The sequence below is a fragment of the Parasteatoda tepidariorum genome, chromosome 7, assembly GCF_043381705.1.
Source record: "Parasteatoda tepidariorum isolate YZ-2023 chromosome 7, CAS_Ptep_4.0, whole genome shotgun sequence".
In the NCBI taxonomy this organism is placed as follows: domain Eukaryota; kingdom Metazoa; phylum Arthropoda; class Arachnida; order Araneae; family Theridiidae; genus Parasteatoda; species Parasteatoda tepidariorum.
In genome coordinates this window covers 36,003,303-36,028,927 of record NC_092210.1, presented here as the reverse complement: position 1 = coordinate 36,028,927, position 25,625 = coordinate 36,003,303, and the positions used below count along the sequence as shown (strand labels likewise).

Sequence of the window (25,625 nt, the reverse complement as noted above, 5' to 3'; positions counted from 1 at the left end):
ATGTAATAAGGATTTGGGATTCAATTTTTTTATTTTTCATCGTCGTATGCCTTACACAAACGGCAGATGACAAGAAATTTTATGGTAATAAGTGTGTGCTGTTCATCTTATAAAGCCACTTGTTCCTTGAAGCTGAGACCGTACTTTAGAAGAGAAGGGTGTTAGTATCACGACACTCCTCAGTGTCAATCTCATGATCGACTGAATGAAGGTACTCCTAGCATTTACACTTTAATATTCCTTTCACTCCTTCAACATATGAGGAGTTTGCAGTGTCATTCTCTTCTCAATTAGTGACCTTGGACTATGAAAATGCGAAACTATTCTTCACTCCTCTTAGGAAAATTTGCCATAGAGATGCCTATGGTAATCTATGGCAACCTATGGCTAACGTAGAAATTTGTATGGCAAGATACCATACCCCTGTGGTTGCCATAGAGATTTGTATGGCACAACCCCATAAGCCTATGGCTACCATAGAAATTTCTATGGCAAGATACCATAGTCCAATGGTTACCATAGAGATTTGTATGGCAAGTCACCATTGACCTATGGCAATCAAGGAAATTTATATGGCAGTATACCATAGGCCAGTGCTAACCACAAAGATAATTAAATTCAGCATGTTATCCCACAAGGCACTCCTGGTGAGTCTTTTCCGGCCTCCGGGTGGACAATTTTCACATTTTTGAGTGTTCGAAATCTGATGTTCCATTGATTTAGGCTTAGAGTATCAGACCGTCATATTAACGTGTCATTGCACTATAAGTGGAATCTTTTGCTAACTTTGGCTACATATTTTAATATTTTTTCGATCTCATTCTTGGTCAAAAACATTTTATTGCAAACGCCTGTGCCATTATCTATCTGAATTTATTAAGTTTTTAATTTCCGGTGGTCTGGTACTTTTATTATCTGTATCTTTTCAAAATATGTCGCGATTGGGTGTAGGCGTTCGCTATGTTAAAGTTTAAAATTTCTTAACGCTGACTTTGTAGACTTTAATTAATATCCTGCTGTTTATATTTTTATCTAAAATATTTATATTTCTTTCTCCCAATTATTTCTGATTAAACGACATCTTTCTTTTTATTTTATCCCCTCCCTCTGATTTTATATAAATTTTTAAAGTCACATCACTTTTCTATTATTAATGGTGATCTATTCTCCATAGCAATTTGTAAACAATATTGATGATGAAAAACGCAATTAAGTGCTTATCATCAAGCCATATCCATCATTTCGTTAATAATTAAAATTTTTTAATTCTTTTAAATTGTTCTGTGACAATTTCATTTTATTGCTGTCATATATCAATATCAAAGTCATTGTTTGCATTCTCGTTAGTTTTTGATTTTAATTCCACTTTTTTACGTTATCTTACATATGCTAGGGCTTTATATTTTTATTTTGTGTTTAATTTTTGCTTGCCATTAAATTGTTTTTTATCATGTCTCTGTGTTTTACTATCTTACAACTAATATTTCTTAAGTATCCACATATTTGTACAATGTTCTGTTACATATTTGTACATAGCTTGGGGTCATCACTTAACAAGATTTGCTCAACGGCATAGTCCCTGGCCATATCATCTGCTGTTGTTACCAAAAATGCGTTTAACAATTAAATCTTTTCTTAAGTTTGCAACTTTTTCGTCATAGCGATTCCCTATACCCAATTAATTTTTATTTACTATCCCTGACCAAGTGTCAATTTGTCAATAGCAATTATTAATATTACCAATTTCAATCATGTTTTAAACATGTTTTGTATTTACCAATGTTTCTATATTGCGTTCTCTTTTCTAACTGTGCTTAACACAACTCAACATAAATTTCCTGAGCTTTATATCCCTCACTAGTAGGGGACCAACTAATTTAGCCTGCTTTCTATTCTTAGCCTTTCATAGTCTAATACCATTTTTATAGATAAAATTTTGTTCACATGCCACCACTGGTTGCATCGTTACATATTCGGCATTTGTCCTGTTTTGGTCTATTTTAAACTATTTTCGCTTCGACCACCGGCACCACTCTTTATCTTTTTGAGTTTTCATAGTATTTTATTGTTTCATAGTCTGTTTAATTTTTAGCTTAGTATCACATATCAAAATTTAAAAAACTTTCATACTCGCTCCGACCATCGGACATTTCCTGTTTTTTACAGCTTTAAGAAATATTGGTTGCCTGTACTGAATATATTTTGTTCCAAATCAACATAACCAATATTTTTACCACTCGCTCCGACCACCGGCAAAATTTTGCCATATATGTATGGCAGAAATTTGCCATATAAAAAAATGCTATAGGATATTCCAATGGGGTTTTGCCTATGGCAAAATTTTGCCATACGTATGTGGCAAAAATGTATGGCAAAATTTTACCATAGGCAAAACCCCATAGGAATATCCTATGGCATTTTTTTATGGCAATCCTGTGGCAAATTTTCCTAAAGGTCAGAGATGACAACATCACAGCGATGCTTAACACAAAAAGCCTAGTACTTCCGGTACCTAAAGACAGATGGTATCATTAAATTACATAATTAGGCTACAAATGTCAATTATCTGACAAAATGCCTAGCATAACCTAACACCAATTACCAATTAAAGAACCATGCTAGTGGTAAATAATTATAAAACTGTATAGTTTAGTAACTCGTTAAGGTAAAGAAATGGTGTTCCTAACCATAAACTTCAAATTTGATTGGATAGACAGATTGCTGACAGTCATTTTACCATAACTATAGAATGAAACCTCTAACAGTTTACTTAGGAGAAATGGAGTATTTTTTCTTTACTCACTGTTAAAAATTCTGGATCAAGTTTCAGTAAAATGCACCAGCACTCAGGGGGCCGTTGCCTTTTAGCGTAAAATTTATTTTTATCAGAAAACGTTACGGAGCAAAAAAAATCTGATATACAGTAATTTTTACACTAATACGTATTATAATTGAACTCACTGAATCACTCTAATTATATAAATACTGCTGTAAAAATTACGGTATAATATTTTACGGTAAAAATTTATTTTACTGAAAAATTAGTTTTGACTGTAAAATGGATTTCACGGATGATGCACCTAGAGTACCGTTACGTTATACCATAATTTGGTGCAGTATTTTTTTACAGTGCAAGAGAAATGTGACAAATTTCTTACGCTTGGAAAGATTGCACAGTGCTTGGTGAATCCAAATGCTAAAAAGCATTCCAATTTTCATTACAGTTGAGTTTTCAAATAAAAGCATAACAGGAAAATAATTATGTATGGCTATAAATAAAAGGTGTATACAGTAAAAAAGTCTGGATCAAATTACGATATAGAGTACCTGCACTTTGGGTGCCTCATCCGTAAAATTCATTTTGGCGTAAAATATTACACCGTAATTTTTGCAGAACTATTTATTTAATAAGAGTGTTTCAATGAATTTATGGTACAGATTACTGGAAAAGTTACAGTATTTCGGATTTTTTCCCCTTAAAATATACTGGTAATAATAGACAGGTAAGAAATACTTAAATATCTAGAGTGTCGTTACTTTTTATCACAGTACTTTTGATATTTTTAAGGTGTAATCAACATTATTGCTTGTTAATTCAGCAAAAAAATAAATATTTACTATTTTTTTAAAAATATTTTGTTGTCTTACGCACAAATTCACTTAGAATCGCTATAATTATTTGCAATAGACCAAAAGAAAAAAAATATATTGCATATTTAACACAAAAAAGCGCAAAATTTTATACCCTAGCAAATATTTTTTATATCTGATATAATCCATCTTAAGAAGAGCAGTGTTTATTCTGATCACGTGCCAAACCAAAATCTGACCACCAACTATCCTCAACGCTTTTATTTCTCGATAGAACATCTTTAAAAATACTTTTGAAAATGTCTGTATAAGAGGCCGAATTGTGTTTTGAAGTTAGCCGTTATAAAGTAAAAAAATTATGACTTTTTTATTTTGTCCTTCTTGAAACTTTATACATTGATTTTATTTTGTATTTTTCTTATTACTTTTATTCCACTGACTGGAGTACGTGATATTCTCGAACCACTGCAATTTTAAAGCCAGTCATGTATTTAACAACTTTTCATGTCTCGACAATTGTTGTATTTTTTTATTTTTCTCCTGAAAAATATATTTCTTTGTTCTAAACCTATTTCATTCGCATTACATAGAGAAATATTTATAAATGGCTTAGTATGTATGTATAATATAAGTACTATACATAAAAGAAAAAGTTAAAAATCATTTTATACCTGCTGTAAAAATACGAATTTAACATTTGTTTGATAGATATTTCTTCATGAATGATTTTGATTTGAGTGATGATTAGTGATTCCTTTTATTTATAATAGCAAGAAAAATATTAAAAATGTATATGCTTTGATATGATTTATTGCACTTCGTTATTCAGAAGATAGGATTTCGTTTAGGAAAAGTAAAACTTACTAAGTGAAAAGTTTAAATTTTTTACCTTTAGAAAACATAGTTTTTCACTAGTTAAACTAGTTTAATATGTACAATATTGTATTTATAAAAAAAACTACTAATATTAAACATTTAAGAGTTTTAATTTTTACGAATACTTTGAAATTGTTCAGTGGTGTCTGTTAAAGAATAACATATCTTCCTTTACATTTTAAATGCATCATAAAATTTTGTGAATGAAAAATTTTACAGGAAGCTGTATAAGAGCATGTAAATATGTTTAAAAAGAATAGATAAATAGTAATATATAAATATGATAATATATAAATAATATATAAATATAAGTAATTCAGTAATATATAAATATAAGTACTTCAGTGATTTATAAATAATATAATATATAACATTATAACATAAAAAGTTCTTATAAATAGGAATTTCTAAAATTTAAATTAGAAATAAAGAAAGAAATTTCGCTTTGTGGAAACTTTGTAGAAATTTAGCATTTAAAATAAAATTTTTATAAAAATTAGCTTGTTACTAATTTATTAAAATTGATGTGTATATGCTAGCATGCACATTTTAAAATTTTTGACTCAGTGTAATTTTATATTAGCGAACTGAAATATCATAAAGTTATTTATCAGATATTTTCAATTTAAATTAAAATTATTTTGAAAAAAACTGGAATTTTCTTCTTTCTTCGCTAAACATGTTCTTTTGAGATTTTTTTCGACTTTTTTTGAACATCTTCTAAGCAGCAAAAAGTCCACGACACATGCTTGCTCCACTCACCAAATCCCATTATTGTGTTTTAAAATTTCCTTATTTATTATTAATATTTTATTTTTACCAAAAGGCTATAATTTCTAAAAAAAAGAGATCATTTTGTTTATGCAATAAATGGCTTAGTATTTGATTTAAGAGCATTATTTGATAATCATCACTATTAAATGATATAAGAAAATTTCGTTAAGATGTTAACTGTAACAAATACTTACTTCATAGATTTGAAAAATTATCAGCTGTACCTGAGAATGAAAGTAAGAAAGAAAAAAAAACAAAAGTTAGGGAATACCGACATTTTAAAATAATAAATGAGAAGTAATTTTACTTATTAAAAATCTAGAATAATAACCTCATTTCATATAACATTTTTAATTAAAACGTTTCCACAGTTTTGATCACTCATGAATCTGTTATATTTTGACGAATGTCGACATAAATGTGGTCTGGTAACATGTGGGTAACATCTGGTAATCTTTTTCTGGTAACATCTAATATTTTTCTCTTATTTTTTATTTAATTTAATTGTTTTATTCTTTTTTTATTTTCTAACTTTTGATATCAGGTCAAGCGAGCAAGCCCATGATACGAAAATCTTTGGAGAGAGACATTTTTCTTTTACAATGGATATATATATATATATATATATATATATATNTTAAAATAAATAAAACGGCTTCAGAGGCATTTTAGAATGTTTTAAACCTGTTAATAATAAAGATAAATATGTTCTAATGTTATATTTTTGCTAAACTCAGGGCTATATGGGCTATGGTTTACTTTCTGAAATATTTAATTAATGAAAGTGGATCTTTTTATGTCTAATGATTCTTTTATGTCTTAATATTACATCTTTAATAAAAATGAAATTCTTATTTTAAAATAAACCGTGCATAATTCCAAATTTATTCATTGGTATATAAAGCTCTTTTATTCCATAACTATAGGAGTAATTAAAATTTCAATAAGATTTGTATTGAAGATTTATATTTAATTGGTCCTTATAAAGATTTATATACATCTTAAAAAATATTACGTGAGTAACTCCTCGAGTTAATGCAAACCTTTATGATATAAATTTTTAATAAAGCCGAAAAAACTTTCAAAAAACTGAAGCACACAAAAAATTTAAAGCAACGTTTTGCCATATAATGTAAACAATGATTAGGTCCCAGGCTACTATTCATTTTGGCATTACTGCTAAAATGGGAAGAAAAAAAATACTGTCGAACTTAATAAATATTTTATTAAATAAAGCAAAAGTATATTAACTTCTAAGATTGCGAAAACATTCTATCGTGTTTCACTTTATAATTTATTCACTGCTTTTTCTAAAAAGTGTACCTCAGAGAAAAATGGTTAGTCCCTGAATTGATCTTAATATAAGGTATATTGATTGAAAATAAATAGAAAATGAAAATATGTTTCCAATTTCCTAAAAATTCGATAAAGTGAAAAATAAGAAATGTCAGAGTTATTAAAAGCGAATAAATTTTTATTTATGAGATTCACCAATCTTTGCAGACTGTAATTAGATTAGAGCCTACCATTTTCAAACAATGTTCATTTAAATCATACATATTTCGTCATTTCATGCACCAACGATTTGTGTGATATATTCAAGATGATCTGAACTGAAAAGACTTAGGCTAATTCATTTAAAAAGGCATTTTATAAATGGATCTTAAGTTATTTAAAACAGTGTTCGTTAGCTATGAACAATGATGGTTTCCCCATTGCAGGGATGCTTGGATTTGGCCCAGATTTATATAGTCATGCAAATATGAAAAAGCCAAGCACTTTTGACTGTCACGATATTTAAAGGGAGGTTCTGAAAGGGAGGTGGTAGCAAGGATATTCTTACCTTAATGAAACGTCATTCAACTGATAAAATTTAGAGATATTGGTTCGCTAAAAGGATGGCGGCATCCTGCCGCTGTGGAATTTTTGGGACTATCTTAATACACACTTCTTCTACGAATTATTTCCCCTTAACTTCAGAAATAATCTTTTATCTGGCCTTATCTGGTATATCTTGACTTTTTATGGCTTTTTGTGAGAGACCGACTTCTACATCCTTAAACTTGATAAGAAACATCTGTTTAAGCGTATCAATTAATATAGAAAGACTCTTTATGAGGAATTCTATATTACACACACACACATATATATATATATATATATATATATAGAGAGAGAGAGAGAGAGAGAGAGAGAGAGAAATATTCATAGATATTCATAGCCAAGTCTTCTTTTAATTTTATATTTCATTGTTGATAATTCTAAAACTAAATGTAGAATCTTAAATAAGTTTTTTTAAAATATTTTTTAAAAGTTTTTTGATACAACTTCAAAATTTTAAGTTTCTATATATTATAGTCTTAGCTGAATAAAACACAAAATAAGCAAAAAAATCATAAAAATCACAAAAAAGTGATTAAAATTTCAAAAATATTCGAAAAAGTTAGAATAAAGAAAAAAGTTCATGATATACTCGTAAACAAAAATTCTCCTTTCTGCAATTGAGACTTCAATTCTGTATTTGCAATCCTTCGTATTTATTTGCAACTGTTAAGAGTTTCGTAATTCGTATGTATTTTGTATTTCTTCCTACTAGTTTAACAGTTAATACTGCATTCACTAATTACTTATCTAATGTTAATTAATTTTTGTTCTAACTAACTATCTGTTTCTTTTTCATCTCATCTTCGTAAAAGTTTCTAGCTCCTATAATTTTTGCGCACCTAAATGCAATGTAATGGTAAGTTGAAAGCTCAAATCGGTGACTGAGGCAATCTTTACAATTTTTTAATGTAAGGAGACAAAATATGATTTCTATTGAGTGGTTAGGAACTATCATAATTGATTTTTATTAAATCCAATGTATCCTTGCTTAGTAAAGAGCTTTCTTAGTTGACGAAAATAATTGTCTCCCCATTTTTATTTCTTTTCCCTCAGATCTGAAGTCTTTACACATTTTGAAGTTTTTATCCCTAAAATAATTAAATTATTCTTCTATTAAATTTTTCTTTTGAAAACGTTTCTTTTCTGTATAATTTCCAGCTGTTTCTAAATAATCATATAATATATTTTTTAGTGTTTTAGAAAAGGAAAAAGGTATTGTTAGAAAAGCAAAATTAAGAAATATGTCGTCAGGTGGTATGGAAGAGAAAATGCTTTCTATAGAATTTAATTATCTTTCATTTACACTGAACCGTTTATTGCTGGTAAGCAATTTAATTTTGAAACTTGATCTGCACTTTGGCATAAAGGGATATACCACAAAATACGAATATAAAAAATAATACTCATCTTACAAAGCAGAAATAAAATGGATTCAAAAATTAGAAAAACGAATAAATATATTGTACAACATGAAAATTTTGCTTTGAGTGGAAATATGTATTTCCTATTTATTTTTTGCTGATAATAATGAATCTATCATTACTTTTATTCTTTTAAATCATCATTTGTTTAAAAAAAAAACTATCATCTTAGCTTAGCGATAGATTTTTTAACAGCACACAATGGCATCTTACAGGTTTTTTTAATTGCTAATGAATCCACTACCACTGGAAATTGGTAGCAATTGGTAAGCATTTAGAAAACTTTGGCTGATTTTGGCTACGATGTCCTTTTCTACCTTCTCGAATTTTTGTGCTCTCGATGCATTAGGATGTTTGAGAATTCAAGTTACGCTTGGCAACTTTTTTTCCTACAAAAGCAGTACATGATGCAAAATTTGTTCTTTACTGTATGGTACGTGAACAGTTTATTTTTACATTATAAATAATCACGTAATTTCCTCTATGGGGCAGAAAAAACTTTTAATTTTGCAGCACACATTACTTACTAGTTTAATATTTTAAAGTACTGTTGTCAAAGTTCAAAAAAACCGTGACCGCCCATTTTATGAAGAACATATTTCTAGGAATGTAATTTTTTTAAAAATTTTAATTAGTGTCCAGATTTTAAAGCACGCATTTCAAGCTTTGTCAATATTACCCAATATGCATTTTGAGTTAGATCAATCATTCAAATGAAGTATATTTTTTACGTAAAACTATAGATAAATCAAAAATAGAAGAAAAAAAAAGTACCTACGATGAATGTCATATCTTCGATAAGGAAACTTATACTTTATTTAAGATATTTTTTTATTATCTTTTATTTAAATCATTTGTGTGTTTGGTTGTTTTTATTCGTGAGGATTTCTTTTTTCAAAACCAGTTATTTAAATTACTTAGTTAAGGCATTATTACATTAAATTAATTTCCATAATAAATCATTTTATTCTGTGTTAAATATTGTTTATCAATCATAACTGCAAGGGTGATGCTAATTTCTGAGAACGAAGTGGCTAGCAATATTTGTCCAATTAAACTTTTGTACTCCCTTGTTTTTTCTGTGAAGACATCGAAAGTCATCTATATCTTAATAATATTTTTTATATCTAATTTTTATTACTTAATAATAACTAACCATATTATTTTATTAATTTTAGAAATTATAAAACAAATATTTAAGCCATGAAGTTTAAATAATTTAGAGCTTAAATCAGTTCAAACAGCATTGTAAAGTACTGTCTGCAAAAAGTTAAATTTTTAAGAATTGTGCTTTTGAATCCAGACGATGGTAAATTTGCATTTTTACATTGTTACGTTTCTATGTTGAGATAAATTGAATTAATTTCTAAGAAGAAAGTCTTATAAATATGGAGTTTATTTAGTTGAAGAACGAGAGCAGCTTCGAATTATTTTTACATATTTCTATCTCTGTACTTTTTCTTTAACTTAAATGGTTTGTATTCTTATATTTTACTATGGCAGAAGTATCGAATTTAACTAGTTAACAATTGAACACAATTTTCTATATTTTAAATTTGGTTTTTACACTTTCAAAATTATTAAAATAGCATATGCTTTAAATTTTAACTACAAAAATAATAAAGCAAAATGGCAACAAGGGATTTCTCCATTAATTTTCAAATCTCCTACCGGCAGCAGAGTTGTAGACTAATAAACCTCATATTAAAGAGTTACTAAATAATAATATGTAAAATTAACTCCTCACATAAATTAACTATATATTATCACTTCCAATATACTGAAAAAGATAAAATCCATTTATAATTTGAAGGCACGCAACTTCATTGAAAAAAACTGATAGAATTATCTGAATTGATGTTATTTTGCTCGGAAGAGAAAAAAGTAAATCAAATCGATATCACAACTATTTTAATATCACTTAAATGCTATACCTTCTCATCATTTTCAACACTATTATTTTCTAAATTAATAAAATATTTTTATACCCGAAACGCATTTGTTACCGTCAAATTCTAATGTAAAATAGAGTCAACTTCACAATATCAGCAAAAAAATGTCCAATTGCGCTTTCTTGTCATATCTAACAAATATCATATTTTCTCCCCAACTTGACACATTTGACATCTTAAATGAGACTATGTCAATTCAATCTTTTCAACCCCAATTGGTCCTTATTCAGGACTTAACATCTTTCGCCCAATCCCACCGTGCGCACAATTTGATTAGAGATTGAAGCAATACGTTCTTTAACATTACTTTGCCACCCTATTCCGGACAGAATAGCGATATCAAAGGGGAGTAAAAGGAAAGGATGGCGCTAGCGGCGCTCCCGCCACAGTCCGGAATGCCCCAAAACCCTTCTATCGGTTTGCCGCTTGTTATTATAACTTTGGCTTGGAATCAGGCATGAGTGTGACTCCGGAATCTGCTTCGCCCCGGAGAAGAACGTTTTTAGTAGTGTAGTGTGTATGTGTGGACAAAGACGCTTCGTCATTCCTTAGAGCACATCTTTTCGGTGGTCCCAAATAGAGATGACGAAGTGGATATGTCTTTATACGTGTTTGACTATTTTGGGACTGTGTGTTCATTGCTGTGGAGTGAATTATTACGAAGACATTCCTCACAGTAAGTTTCGATATTTGCATTAGGGATTTTTTCTCCTAAACATATGAATAATAACATAACTCGGTCGACAGACAAAGAAAAAGGAATAAATGAATTCTCAGTATAGTCTTACCAATATTTGTACACTGTAAAAACTTCCGCATCAAATTATGGTAAAAAGTACTGACAATTTGGTGGTACGACCATAAAATTCATTTCCATTGGGACATGTTACGTTGCTAAAAAATCAGATATGCCTTAATTTTTACAGTAATAATTACCCCAAAATCATTGATTTACTCTAAATAAGTAAATATTACTCTAAAAATTACAGTATAATATTTTACCGTAACATTAACTTTATGGATGATGGATCCTAATTTTCGGTACTTTGTAACTCAATTTGAAACGAAACTTTTTACAGTGTAATGGAAAGCGGGACGATACATTCAATAGTTATAATTTTGAATTAAATAAATAACACAAAAATTTAAGCAATATATTTTACTTTTATATTACAGAAAAAAAAGAATAGTTTTAGTTTAGGTCACATGTGAATGGTCTTAATAAAATAAAAGTGGGATTGTATGGGATATCTAGTATGGGGTATCCAGTATATTATCTTTATAGTAAATACATTTATGAAATAATAAATTATAGCATTTGTTATATCATTTCATTAAGTAGTTTACATTTTAAATTTAAATCGGAAATTTTAAATTTAAATTATTATGCATAATTTATACTGTGAATTTTTTTAATAAAAATGACCACTCAAAATTTTTGATTTTAATTGAGATATTTTTTTATACGGAATAATAAAAAAATAAATTGAGTCACAAAATTTAAAAAAAAGTTAATTTATTGAGAAGCACTATATTAGCCATATTTTGATAATTCCAATAGCTCACAGTATGTTTTAAATGAGAAAAATAATTAAAATTTCAGTTAATAACATTTCCTGCCATTGTCTTTCTTCTATTCTCAATAATGTTTATAGACCTTTGTAAACATCATTACAGACCGAATTATGGCGATATAAGTATTTTGATTCAGAATTACTTGTGTTTCAAGGTTTCATAAACTTTCAAGGTTTCATAGTTTTTCCATGCTCTGTTTCACACCAATAAAAAATTTAAGTAATATAATACGCTTCCAATACCTCACGTATAATCACTGCCCTTATGATTAGCTTAAATGATTTTTTAAACTAATTTTCATTTTGCTCCACTTATGCGATATACTAAATTTACAAAATTTATATTATTAAATAATAAACGTTGACAACAATTTAAATAGATAAAAATACGCAGTTAGTAAATAATGGAATTATGTTTTTGCTCATTAGCTCATTTGAGGCAGATTTAAATAAATTCTTTACATTAACTTATTTAAGTAACCAGTAAGCTCGTTATATAAGGTGTACATATTAATGTATTAATTGTTATATTATTGTAAAAAGTAAACACGTTAATTTTTTTGAATGTTTTCATTTGTATACTGTAGCAATTATTGAAACTAATTTGTTGTAGATGAAAATAATTAAAAGATAATTTAGATAAAAGTATATATCTCTCTCGATAATAAATATTAGATTTTGACGAATGTTCTAAAAATGTTAAAAATTTAAACTAATTCAAAAATTTTACAGCAATTAATTTAAGTTAGTAATTAAACTTTTATAGTGTTTTAAATTCTTATTTATGGTCGAAATTGGAAAACTACATAAACATACATTTCTACTTTTACATTTTTTACAAAATGTATAAGCAACTGTTTTTAATGTAGTGAATTCACTCTTTTGCATCCATAGATTAAACAATATATATTTTAAAATACTTTTAAATAGGAATATCTATAAAATATCCAAATATATTTAGTAAAACATTGTTTAAATATTGACAATATTTAAACTGAGAAAAAATTATGGCCAAAACTACTGGAATACTATGAAATTTACTATGTTTCTGTGTCTGAGGAAATTACAAAACGTCCGCTAACTTTGGTTCGGTCACTTTTACAATAATTTGGTCAAATTAAAAAAACTATATTGGTGATAAAATATATATAATTGGTGATAAAATTTGGTAAATATGGTAAATATAGATAATTTTATTGCACCTTAGAGTATGGCATAAAAACTATTTGCATTTTTTATTAAATGTGTAGTAATAAAAACAATTTTATACCCTAGCATTTCCGGTAAAACATTACCATATGCATAGAAAGATTACCAAATGAATGATTAAGTAAGGTATATTATGATTTCATTTACCAAAATTATGTTGGCGTTTTTTATAAACAGAAAAGTCGTTCACATTCCTTATGGTAATTTTACATGAAAATTTTTCCCGTGTGTAAAAAAAAACCTTTTTTAATACCTTATTTTCGAAAAAACATTCAAAGTTAACCACGTGAATTAGGTAATTTAGCGTTAAAATACTTGGACATTTTCAGGAATATTGACAAAACTGTGCGTACTGCAAGCGAAAAATTATATAAGGATTACATGTTTAGCACATTAGGTTTTTAAGATTTCGCTTTATATAAAGAAATTTTTTTCTTGAAGCTATATAATTTATTTGTTTGGTAATTTCTTTTTCATTGATTTAGGCCCAATTTATTGTTATAAATTCTTTATTTTGTTAAATTGGTGATTTTATTATTTTTAAACTAATACTTTGCTTTTCGAACAAACATATTTTTATAACAAAATCAAATTTTCATTACTTTTCAACAGAAAAAAACAACAGAATTTTTGTTGAAAGTTTTAAATTTTTTGAATACAGATGCTCAGTGCAGGAAAGAAAAACATGTGATAAAATTGGCATTAACAAAACCCAGCTTTAACGCGTTATAGCGTATTATTAAAAGAAAACTATGACGCGTAATTTTTTTACCACGGTGACAAAACAACTTTTGTATTTTATGAGTTAAATGCAATTGGAAACACAACGATTTACATGATATTTTCCTTGAATATAATGTTGGTTATCTTAACAGCTGCTTACAGCTATAAGCTATTAGCTCTTATGCTAGCAGCTGTCAAAGAAACTTCCAATACTGTATTCAATATATGTTAATATCACATTATTAGCACAGATTAAAACCATAACTACCTAAATCAATTTCTTATATAGCAATTTTCAAATGAAATTTGAAAACACTACAATTCTTTAAACAAAAAAAGTGTAATTAATCTAGTTTAAGCTGATTAATTTTGTTTTTTGAATAAACTTGCAGAAATAAATATAATTTTTATGGCAGTAAAACTTCATTCACGATGTTGTTCATTAAATTTCTATTCATATATTGTGTACTAAGGAATTTATTAATGCTTTATAAAAATGATAATTTTATAATAATTTTGAGCTTTTACTAATAAACGAAACTGAAGACAATGAAAAATGGATTTTATTAATTCTATGATAATACCTTAGAAATGTATATTATTCACTTAATCAGTTTCGTTTCACGCAATTAATCAAGAAAAATCAGCGGGAGCAATTTGATAATATGCGTTCAGAAACACTGAGATGACAGCAATAATTTAGTCGCCTGGTAATTGTGAAAAATATTTCGCGAAATATTTATAGATTTTTTTATGATAATATGATAAGAAAATAAGAGATACTTTTAATATTTTATAGTATTAAGGCACTTTATAAGTGCTTGTTCTTTTTTACAGTAAATAAACTGCACCATCAAGGGATAAACATGGATTAGTTGATAAAAAATAAAGTATTATATTAACTTAGGTAAAGCGTTTTTAAATTCAAAAATGAATATTTGTTTTGATAATTAGAAATTCAGAAAAAAATTTTTGACATTGGATTTTTTGAATTCTGTAAAAACCTCTTAGAGTGTTTGTAAACATATGGGAATATATGCTAACTAAAGCATTTCTGAACGAATTATTGGTTTTCAATTAATCATGATGATCTTAAACTCAAAAACTACTTTAAAAATAAATGTTATACTGCATTGCGCAATATATTTTGTAGATATTTTTTTAGAAATTCATTAAATTATAAATACAATTGCTTTTACATACTGTAAAAGTTGTTTAATCTTTTTCCCATTTTCTGAATAAAAAAATATGTTTTTAAAAATTAGCAATGCAACTTTAAAAATAATTTTCAATTATAGATGTACGCCTTACATATTTTAAGATGTTCTAGATTTTATAATCCTTATTTTAATAATTTCTCGTTACACTTAAATATCTATTTTAAAATATTTTTAACCTATCTGAATACAAAGAAATTGATGAACAAAGAGTTAGTCAGATGCATATAATGAAAAATAAAGCTGAAACAAATTGCATCATATAACTTATCCTTTTCTCAGTATCGGTATATAAAGTCGAAAATTACCAAATTATTCTCCTTTGATCAGCAATCATAGCTCGCAATCTAATCGTAAATCATCGCCTCTGACACGCTTTTGTTTGCCAATTATGAACACACTGTTGCAACGTTCTGGCCAGATTAACTAATTTACGATTTTCTCTTGAGTGAGCTGGTCCTTTTGTCTGTACTTCCGTCTTTAATTTGATGTATGGGTAAAGTGGAGCTGCTCCTGAACTCTACCCATTTGTAGGGTTTTAGGACAGCGGGATTTTGCGCTTCAAAGTAATTTATTCCTTTGGATCAAGTCCAAGTGGACGGCACTTGCTTTGATGAAGAACCATATGGCTTGTCCTTGAAGTTTATTAGAAAGTTATGGTGTTCTTTGCACACAGAGCTCTGTACTGGATTCTTCATTTCAAATTTCGTTTAATGTAGGTGGAGCATTATAGGTAAGGAACATACATTAGAGGGGGAAAGTAATTTAGAACATGCCTTATGATGGATGCTGTAAATGGCTCATTAAAACCCTAAAATGAAATTTAAGATTCGCTTTAATAACTTAAATTATTGTGCGCAACTGGAGTTTTTGAAATGATATTTGGAACTGTTACAAGGAGATGTTTGTTAAATGCTAAAACTTGTATTATGGAAATGCTGCTACTATAACAGCTCAAACTGTTTGGAAAGCATTTGAGGAAAGTCTCATACAGGTTTTGATTTTGTTTATTTATTTTTGTGCTGAATTATTAAGTTTACTTTTTTTTATTTATTGCTGTTTTTTGAAATAAAACGAAACAATAATGATTTTAAAATAGTTTTGATTGATACAATATAACGATTCAAAATTTTTGTTATAAGAGAAGACTTCCTTTGCTTACGTTCGTAATTAAGGCATGCCGTTTTGCGTCAACTGAGCTGTTCAAAATGCTTTTGAACTTATTGAACTTATTTATTTTAAACTTATTTATTACTCATTTGTTTCGTTTTTTTTCAATTTTTTTTTTCAAATCTACTATAAAAGATGGTTTTAAATGATGGTTAGTAGACAATGGTTACTTTAGAATAGTTTTCATACATAAAAATGGGGTTAAATAATAAATCATTGAGACATAATGTTTGTTTGATACCAAAAGTCACATTTTTTCTGCTATATTTAAGGTATATGATTTAGCAAACAGCTCAAAGAGTTTAAAAGTAAACAAGCGTGCTCTCGCAAACTCAAACAGTTTGCGAGGCATGCCGAAACCAAATATATTCGCTTTCTTTTCTTTATTTGATATAACGGAAGTCAATGACAATGTTAGAAATTTCTCACAAATGGAAAATGTCACAATGGAAAATAATAAAATTTTTCAATATTTATATTATTTTTTTAAAACATTTGGCTTTGATGTAATTACAGTAATTTATTTTCGTGGAAAAAAATATATTGTTTGTTTAATTCGGGTAATTTTTAAGAAAATATTCGTATATATTTTCCTTTTTCTTAAATGACAAATAAGAGTATTTTTCCTACATTAGTAAATAATTTGTTTTTAGTGAATAATATTGGGGAATGATGTAATTAAAAATAATTAGCTAGCACAATTCGTAATCAAATTTATTTTTAATTAAATTTGTTAAAACAAAAAGATTTTTTTAAATAAATAAATATATTTGGTTTAGTTTCCTTTTATTTTATCGTGCGTAGGGTTAGAATTAATATACTACGACTCTGCAGAGAGAAGTATAAATTCTTTTAAAAATTTACTATTACCAAAATTTACTATTACCATTACTACTACCATTAATAATTTACTATTAATGGCAGAAATTTACTATTACCATTAATAAAAAAACGATATTAATTTGTTATGAATCTCATTAAAAAGATCTGGTGATATTTAACGTTATGGATTTAAATGATTCTGTTTTTAGTATTTAAGAACTGTAATAATTTTCCGCTATTTTAATTATTTATAATTGAAAGATTATTTATAAAATAAAATTAGCTCCAATTTTTTATTTAAAAATATGATACAAAAACCTTTTAAAAACTGGTAAAATATTAAGCTAGAAAATTTTTAATAAATTACGATTCTTTTTTTAATGCATTGCGATTTTTAGTATATGAAACATTTTCTAAGCATAAAACATAAAGTGGATAATTTAGTTAAAGTGACGTTTATCTAAAATCATAGATCAAGTCTCAATTTTCTCAAAGCACTAAAATTGTTAAGAGGAAAATTAAATAAGAGCAAAACTCTCAAACTTAAATATTTTTTTTTCTAAAAATAAAATGCTTATTAATGATTTTACTTAACTATATTATACAATTGAACGGAAATACATTTATCAATTACTTTCAGAAATATTTTTTTTGTAAAACCCATTTACATTGTTTAAGAAAATTACTGTATAATAATTTTTAAAGCAAACTTTATGAGATAGTTTTAAAGATAATTTTTAAAGCAAGCTTTTTGAGTTTTAAATTAATTTTCAAATTTTACCGAGCTCATAACGATATCTGTAAATAAAACGGAAAAATGTTTGTTAGAGAGCTGTACTCATTCGTTTTAATAAAGCATTAGAAGAATATGCGTCTACAATGCTTGTAAAATAGTTAATGCAGAATTCAAAAATAATATATTCGAAGATTATGGTGGAATTTCAAACTATTGAAACGAATATCTCTGCCCGAATTTAAAAGTGGTTTTCTTAAGTTAATGTGATACTTGAACTGGATATGCAAAATCCATTTATTATATGACGCCTAGGGGATGAAATTTTATACATACATAAGATGAAAATAGAAAAGCAAGCGACTGGTATGATATTTCCTTGTATCGAATGTAAGTTTTCGAAAATCACAGGTATCAGCAAAAACAGATAAATATCTAGAAAATAAAATGTAAATATTTTACATACTCTTTTATTTCCACACTTTACAACTTAATGATTTTGTTATTTGAATTATTTTATATTTCTGAACTAAAGAAACCTCATTTCAAAACATTCATGCAGCAATAATTACATTTTAGTACTATTGTGAAAGAAAAGTAATTCACTAGCCTTTTAAACATTATTTAATTTGCTGATATGTAAAGCTAATTTATTTTTTAGTGACAAGTAAAATATATATTCCTCATCTATGAGTATGTCTAACTTCAGAATTTTTTCCAGTGGAGTGTTAATGTAATTTTTGAGTTTAGGGGAATCGTGATCATTACAAAAAGTATTATTTAAATTTGTTTCCATAACATGAATGTGATATTTTATTTACTTAAAAGTATTTTTCGTATCAGTTGAATATTAAAAATTAATTTAAAAATTAATTTAAGAAAAAATAATCAAAAAAGCATTAATGGCTGATTTTTTAGGAAACTTCAGTGATCCTAACCTTTAAAAATATAGCATTTTTGTACATAGGCAAAGACATTTTTCATTGAAAAAAAATAAGAAAAAACTTTAATTTTCTTATATTTTTTCAAAGTTGCATCGCATATCTTATTAAGATTTTCCCTTTCGTACGAAATCACAAGATAAAGATATTTACAAAGGTTTAAAAATAATAATAGCAATAATAATAATCCTGGAATTATTTTCAATCTTCAAAACATCAACTATCATCTTTTCATTTCATTTCATTCCTTATTATTATCTTGTTTTTGCTCACTATTTAATTGATTATTACGAAATCGATACATTATTGTATACGTAATCGATATAGGAAATCGATGTATTATTTAGCGTAGCATTATTGTATACGAATAATGCTACGCTTACTCTACTTGAAACTGAGTGATGAAATTGTGAGCAAAGCCTTAGAATATATTTAAAAACTGTCATAGCAAAATTTTATTTGTATTGAAAAAAAAACTTCCATCTTACATTACAAAATGGACATTTATTTTTCTTCATATTAAAGACGCATCTATCTCCTCAAAGTTTTAGTATTTATTAGATTTGTAAGATTTACGGAGATAAGATATTTAAATTTCTATTGAAAATGTATGTGTTCAAACTTCAAGATTTCAGAAAATGTACGTCTTGAGAAATTCAGAAGAACCTTTCTCAGATTTTCGAAGCTTTAATCCTCAATTGGAAATAATATTTCCTTTTACTGATACAATATCTGGCATCTCTTTTGATCTTACTAAAAATTTAATAGACTTATAAGTTTCATTTTTTAAAAAAAAAAGATATTTGGAGATTACTTAATTTATGATATTTTTTGCGGTACAATTTTGTAAAGTAGTAATTTAAATATTATAAAATCTATTTTAGTTCTTCTTCTTCTTAGTTAAATATATAGTTGAATTACTTAATTTATTTCTTATTTTATTTTATTGATTCGGATTATAGTAATTAATATGTGGGGAAGGATATCATGAGGTGAAACAAGTCAAATCAAAAATAATAAATGTGGAATTTGATGTAAGTGTTAATACTTTGGATTCAAATTGTTTTATTTGCTGCAATTGATATCAGAAAATTTCAGAAGATATATAGGAATGGAACTATATTTTTTCCCTTGGGCTTCTTGCAAATATTGTTTGAATTTCTTAAAGTACATTTCAATAAATAAAATTTAATTAAAAGTATTGATTATAAGTACTTTTACTTTATATTTCAACAAAATGAGTTTGTGGATGCATAAAAATCAAACTAAATATTATTACAATAAATCATTCCATCACTTAATGTAAGCCTGCGAAGAAAACAAAATAGTAGTAAGGTTCGATTAACTATCGAAACTATTATTAAAACTATGCATTAACTAATAAAAGCAAAATAATTAATAACTTTTGAACTTAGACATTTTTACCAGAATTTTCCGTGCATGAACATAACTGGACAGGTTTCTTCGAAATAAATGTGTTTTTATCTGTATATATACTTTAACTTCTTAGCAAAGTTTATATGTTTCCACGTAGCACTAGGGCATATGATATCAACTCAGAATTCTACCAGTAATTGTTTTAAAAAAATCTGTTTTATTACTTAAATTACTCGACGCAAAACGCTACGTTCCACTTTGTCAACTTTCTGGTTAATGATTTTATAGGACAAAATGTTACAAAATTATTTCTTTACATACACGCTATTTGTGGAGAAAAAACTTTCGTCAATGCATTTACTAAAACACTAGGCAATTTAATCTAGAACATAGCAAATTAAATTTCATGAAAAATACTCCTTATAATTCTTTCGGTTTCCTAAATAATCAATTCTTCGAAGAAAAGGATATTTTTGTTGCGTACCGTCATGTGGGGCTACTTTGTGCAGCGGGGGCTACTTTGTGCAAATTCGAATTTGGTACTTTTCAAGTGCTGCTATTCAGAATTATGTTTTTTTCAAGTTCAAAATGTGTGGAATTTGAAGATAGAAGTCTCCTCTATTACTACAATCATTTTTTTGAATTTTAAAACAATCTCAGAGTGTGTTTTGCTTATCCAATGTCAACAACTTTCCGAGAATGTCGGACGTCGAAAAGTGCGCTTGGAAACTTTAACTGTGAAATGCAAAGACGTTGATAAAACAATTGTCGTAAGTGCAAAATTTTTTATTCATATATTAATAAACAATTATATCATGTTAGCGCTAAAAAAATTTGAAAATTAATAACAAATAAACGGAAAATGAAAAAAAAATACACTGTGGGGCTACTTTGTGCAAAGTTTCATTCGTTTTTTTTTTCGACAGAAAAATTGTCTGGCGTTATAAAAAAAATACCTGGAACGAGAAACTACCGTGATTACACTTTAGAAAATCTGCAACAATGTTTGCAAGCAGTTGCTGGTGGTATGTCGATTGCAGAAGCTTCTCGGAAGTACAAGATCCACAGAAATACTATCTCTAATAAAATTCACAAGAAACACGTGAAACGTGCTGGTAAACTATTATTTTTCTTCTACAAAGATTTTTCGAAGGAATTAATCAAACGATTTAACACATAGAAACATATTTTACAGGACATCAGGTGATTTTGACAGAAACTGAAGAACAAGTTTTGTCATGTTCATTCAAGCATATTATGTTCAAATTTATCAATACTATAAAAGTTAATGAATATGAAATAATTATTATTTTTGAAATTTCATCCATTTCAATGTTAAAAAATGTATATGGTTTCCTTTTGTTTGAACTCAAATGTTGTGAAATGAACATTCTTTTTAAGAAAAAAATTCATTATAAAAAATGGTTTTTTAACGCTGAAAATTATTTTCAAACTAATATTTTTACACATCTTGATGTTTTTGTCATTAAAAATGTCAACAATTAACTTTTTTAGCAATTTTATATCAATATTTTACTAAAAACATGATTATTAAACTGAATTCCTATCGCAGCACAAAGTAGCCCCACTTGGGGGCTACTTTGTGCAAGGTATGTTATAATTTATTATTTGCAAATATTACATACTAATAATGCCAATATTGATCAAATTCACTCGTCTGAGTCCAGTTATGAATATAACATCGATAAATTTTACTAAAGTTTGAATTAACATAGTTTTTTTACATGCCTAAGTTCAAAAACTGCGAAATCCTGCACAAAGCAGCCCCACATGACGGTAGGCCTTTTGAGAAGTAAGAAATGTTTAGATTTATAAATTAAGGTAAATTATTTTACCTATATTTTTCAACTGATGAAAAGGCTGTTTTGCTTGAATTTGAAAATTGTATTTATTTTATGATATGTGGAAATCATGATATCAATATGTATATACAATTTTCTTTTTTAGAATCTTTGAACTTATTGGCAAATGTAAATTTTATTGCTAATTTTCTTTTAAGGATAAAATTGGCTTGTTTGGTAAAAATGTTGCAGATTTTCTTTTTTTTTGTCTTTCGTAGCACGTTTTACTCTCCACATAGCGCAAAAGCGGGTTAGTTCCATGAAAAAGTCCTCTACTAAGACAAATTTTTCTCAATGCATGATCCAGGAGTCTCCTTGTCTTTTAGACTGGGTTCAAACCTGCAAGGCTATGGAGTTGAACATTAGTAGTCTCAAACCCGAATTTGGATCTAGTGTTGAACAAGAGTTTTAAAATAAAATAATTAGGTATTAGAGTAGGCTTATATTGTATATCAGCGGGACATGAAAGTCAGTCACAACAAAACATCAGCAAAATATTTTCTGGCATTTCGTTTCATTCTGTTCCTATAAGGTATGTTTCTTATATTTTATGAACTAAATTTCATCGATTTGGGCTTATGTAGAGCGCAAATTACTAATTTGTAATTCTTCAACAAACACGGGAATAATTGCTTGTCAAAGGATTCCTGGTAAAAAATTCAAGCATTAAGAACAGTAATCTCACAAACGTTGTAAAGAATTGCAATGCTACAGTAAGTTCCACTTCTTGTTGAAAAATTCCTCAGCAACTAGTCTGCTAAGCTTATGTTACATTTCGTACAGTTATAATGATTGTCGGATTGTCGCTTTTAGTTTGTGCAATCGTCCGCAAGCACATAGGAATGAATACTAATCAGTACATGGTAATCTTTTTGTTATGCACTTATATAGTAAATACATAGCTTTCATTTTAAATTTCAAAATATAAATATCCTGACGAAGAAGTAAGACTAAAATTACTAGGAAATTTTCTTCTTTTCAAACGTAGTATCCCTGTTAATTAGATTTTTTTGCGAAAACAAATCATCGCCAAAATTTACTGAGGCAAAAGACCGTAATCCCACTGGGTCTGGTGTTTACGTATAGCTCCATATTTAGAGTACTATACTTTCCCCAAATTGCCCGTTTTTCAACTTCCACAAATAAGGATAGCATTTTTTAAAAAAAAATTGTTTTGATGTTATATCAGTTGAAATCAAAGTTACGTGACTTGAACGTCATACAATGCATTTTTATTATTATATACATGACCTGGTAACGTTTGGTAATTTCATCATTATATTTAACAGCATGGCATGAACTAAACTGTTAAGTTTGCTTTTCAGTTTTGTAGTTCTTACTTAATGTGTTTGTCAACTAGAGTCACTGATTTCGAATTAAAATTAATGACGCTGATTTCCTTCTTTTTCTCTTTTCTTCATGATATTAAACGAAAATACATGCTTGAAAATAAATAAGTTGAAATAAATAAGTTGAAATAGGCAAACTACTTTCCAGTTTTAATGAATTTTTACTCGTTGAACCTAATCAATCGTTATAGCTGAGAAAGATCCAGAACTGTAATTTGAAAGCAGGTAAATTTAGAAAACGAATGCCAAAAAAATTAATTAAATGCCGTACATATTTGTTTCATTTACAAGAATTATATTCTTATTTTACCCGAAATGTCTTTACCAAACCAAACGGTAATTTCACTTGATTTTTTTTAGTGCACTTTCTAAAACAAGAATTTTAGTCGTAAAGCCATTATATCCTGTTAAAAAGAACTACATCAAAAAAATTTAATAAATTAAACCAGCACTAGAATCACATGTATTTGATAAAATCTGAATTGAACAAAAATCTTTTAGAAAAATAAAACGTGGAATTCCATTTCAGACATTTCTGAAATTTTATTTAAAGTCACGATCCTCAAATAATACACGCTGTCATGTTAAATTCATGAGTTCAAATATAATATAAACAAACTGGCGACTCAAAATTTCATATGATACATATTTTGCCTTAGGTATTTCATTTACTTCAAGGACATGCTGTTTACATTTACAGTTTTGTTTAAACAGTGGAAAAAGAACCGTAATGGCTCAGGGCATGGAGCGGTCGCCTTTCGCATTGGCGAACAGGGTTCGAATCCCAGTAATGGCTAGTTGATACGAATCCATATCCAGCTCCCAGCGACCACAGTGCTGACGTGAAATATTCTCAGTGGTGAACGGATCACGGGTTAGAGTCCTCTTGCCATCAGGCTAACCGTGGGAGGGGCTCTCGTGGTCTTCCTCTCCATGGATCGCAAATGTGGGTAAATTCCCTCAAAAAGTTCTCCACGAAGGAAAATTTCTCCCAATAATTGATCCAGGAGTTCCCTTGTCTTCTGGATTGGGTTCAAAATCACAAGGCTACGGAGTTGAACATTAGTAGTCGTAAAACCAGAAAAAATTGCGTCGGCTGTTCAACGACGGCTATAAAACAAGGTAAAAGATACACAACTTAATTACAGACTCGAACTATCTTAAGTGATTCAGATATGTTTATTTCCTATTTCCTCAATTATGTAGAAAAACTGCAATGTCGTAAATAATTTACATTCCATACATTTTAATGCTACATGGTAAAAAAGGTAGGATATACTCTAAATAGCTTTTTGCTGTGTTTTTTAGCATATTATTTGATAATCTATAAAAAATAAGAATACAAATCAAAGCTAATTCGGATAAAAATGTATCTATAACTGATATAATTTCCTTGTGCAAAATGACAAAGTATGGAAATTTTAATTATTGGGAATTTCTATTATGTAAATCAATAACATGAATAATATAAGTAATCATTTGTTTTAAAAAATGAATATACTGTAATCATAATAATTAGTATGAAATAGATGATTAATTTGTGTTTTCATTAATTTTGTTTTATTTTACGATAATATAGAATTACTTCTGATTACCATTTCTTTAAAAACAAAGTTTAGAAATAGGGTTATTGCAGGCTAAATGTAATTTTCCTGAATTAGCTTATTGGTTTAAGGCGGAAAAATAAACAGTAGCGTCAGTAAAGAAAACTTCTGAATATTAAGATTAAATTCTGAAAATTAAGATTAATTACAAATGTAAAACATTTTTAAGGCTTGAATGAAAGCTTTTAAATTGATTTCAAAATTATTCTAATTATATCGAGAGTTTATAGATTGTAAAAAATACCTTTACCGAAAATAAAAATTTATTGTATACTATTACCTCTCACGTGATATTTAATATGCTCTGCCGTTAATTTTTCAACTGAGAATGATTTTCATTCGTTTTGGAATAGATTCTATTACAGTTTTCGACAGTAGTTTCATCTTACCTATTATATTTAAATCAATGGACATATGAATCTCCCATGTAGTGGTACATTTTTCCTAGTTTGTATTAGCAGTTACATACACACTCTTTATAAGATTAAAATATAAAGATTTCGGGGTAAAAAGCCCCAAACAATTTTCGCAATATATATATATATA

At 27.6% G+C, this 25,625-nt stretch overlaps 1 protein-coding gene across 1 annotated transcript in view; it reads left to right on the top strand.

The window, feature by feature from the left end:
• Positions 1 to 10,824: 10,824 nt before the first annotated feature.
• The window catches only part of LOC107449400 (lachesin-like), a 284,633-nt gene continuing 269,832 nt past the window's right edge, over positions 10,825 to 25,625 (top strand). The window contains exon 1 of the mRNA XM_071183281.1: positions 10,825 to 11,178. The gene's annotated coding sequence lies outside the window, so the exon portion shown is untranslated. The remainder of the gene's footprint in view (positions 11,179 to 25,625) is intronic.